We start from the raw sequence: 2,444 nt of genomic DNA, 5'->3' as shown, positions 1-2,444 counted from the left end.
CAAAGCCACCTGCCAGCATCCCCTCAGCCCCTCTAGACTTTTCTGGAAGAGAGTCAGACACCATTCCACTGTGTCCACCCTAACTCTAGTGAGGCCCCTACTGAGCGCTCTGCAGGTCCACTAGTGCACACCACAAAATCAAAATGAGACAGGTTTTATGAACTTGCTCAGCTTTTTGAGGGAGGGAAGCATTTCTGATTTCAATTCTCCCCGAGAGACTCCCCTATAATTTATAATTTTACGTCTTTATTTTTCTTTCCCATAACCCTTGATCAGACATCCCTTTGGTGCCCACAAGCATGCTAATAAATTATCCACATGTGACCTTACTGGGGTTTTACCACAGATTGCTCTATATAGTTGTGGGGATAACATGCACAATCACTTAATAGGAATTCGACTATTATGTTCAACAATAATGTTTAAAACATGCAAGCCCTACCTATTGAAATCATTCTTTGGCAATCTTGCTGTGTACATCCAAACAAAAGGATGTTGAGATTTTTATGACACCAGTAGTCACCATTTTAATTATATGCAAAAACCAGATAACAAATAACATTTCTGATCCAACTTTGCTTATGCTAAATAGCTGTAATGACATATCAGAGGGGGTGTCCTATATAATAAAAGCCTAATATGCTAAGTGTCTGGTTGTCTGTTCAACCAATCAAAGGGTAATATGCTAATGATATGCTAAGACCGCTCAACTGCTTGCTATGATGTGCACTGACCACCAGGGGCAGACGCTCCAACCAATAGGTTAGCTTGCTGCTGGGGTCTGGCTGATCAGGACTAAGCGAGATGAGCCAGACAAGCCCTGGATCCCTCCTATGGTCCCTCCCCAGCTAGCCAACCTCCTGCATCCCTCCCCAGCTGTGCTCATTAATCAGTGGGGTCCCTTGGCCTGGCCTGAGCCCTCTCGCAATCTGAGACCCCTTGGGGGATGTCAGAGAGCCAGTTTTGGCCTGATGGTAGAACAACCGGTTGCTATGACATGCACTGACCACCAGGGGGCAGACGTTCAATGCAGGAGCTGCCCCCTGGTGGTCAGTGCACTCCCACAGGGGGAGCACCACTCAGCCAGAAGCCAGGTTCACAGCCAGTGAGCGCAGCAGCAGTGGCAGGAGCCACTCCTGCCTTCACGGCAGCACTAAGGATGTCCAACTGACAGCTTAGGGAGCAGGCCTAAGCCATCAGTAGGACATCCCTGAGGCCTCCCGGACTGTGAGAGGGTGCAGGCCAGGCTGAGGGACCACCTGCCCCCATCCCCCGAATGCACAAAGTTCATGCACTGGGCCTCTAGTAAATAAATAATTTTTAAATTTTCTTTTTGCCATTTTTTGCTGCTAGTTTTATAGTTTTGCATATGAAGAATTTTAAACAGAAAGATCAAAGTCCATTAAAAAGGAGGTTTGGGGTTTTGGGTGGGTTTTTGTATTTGTTTTCTTAAATTTTAGACCATCCTTTGAAAACCACAGGATATCTAAAAATACAAGTCGTACTCACAACAGGCTGAGACAGAAAGTACAAAGATGAGTACAACTTGTATGTAAGACTGGTTATGTGGGCCAATATAATTAAAATGGTCAAGGTGACATGGAATTACTCTGAAAGAAGTCATGAGAATTCCTAAAAGAAGAAGCAGTTTCCTGAACTGGTTATGTCAGAACCATCTAGAACAATAATTCCCCCAGTAAACCAGACACAAACCTGTCTATACCTGAGATGGCCACTAGTCTACACAATGTCCATTCTTTGCTGCTTCTTAGAACCCTGATTTTATTGGTGCTGTGTATTCAAAAAAAAAAAAAGCAACATTTTCCCACCTTTTGCAAATTGGTATGACCATGTGACTAATTCTGGTTGGTGAATAGAGCTAGAAATATTGTATAACATTTCTGAGAAAGCTCCTTTAAGAGGGGTGAAGAACTGGGTGTGAATTCTTTTACACAATCCTCCTTAACTATGTAGAATTTGGACTCTACAGCTGGATCCCTCCAGCAAACATCTTAGAACATGAAGTAATCTTGAAGTCAGAAGCCCTAGATGACAGATCAAAGGAGACCGGGTTCCAGTGCCTCCAGCCCTGCACTGTTTCTGCCACACTTTTTCTAAGGAAGGAAAGGAAACCCGACATGTTTAAGTGCCTGCTATTACACACCATCAAATCCCAAACACAGTGATCCTGGCATTTTCTTGGCCTTCCCAGATTCCAACAAATTCTTTTCATTTTCACACAACTATAACAACCTCAACAATGCCACCTGGTTGCTAGTGATTGTAACATGTCCCTTGGAAATGTTAAAACCTGGGGGAAATGCCTGTCTTAGAATGAATAGAGCAGGTATTTGGAGTTTTTGGTTTATCGTGTTGCCGTGGCTTCCCTGAAATGTTACTAGTAACTTCACTGATTATGAGACACGTAGAAGCTGGGGACCTCC

This window comes from Plecotus auritus (assembly GCF_963455305.1).
Source record: "Plecotus auritus genome assembly, chromosome: 1".
NCBI classification, from domain to species: Eukaryota; Metazoa; Chordata; class Mammalia; order Chiroptera; family Vespertilionidae; genus Plecotus; species Plecotus auritus.
This window is presented reverse-complemented; position numbering follows the sequence as displayed.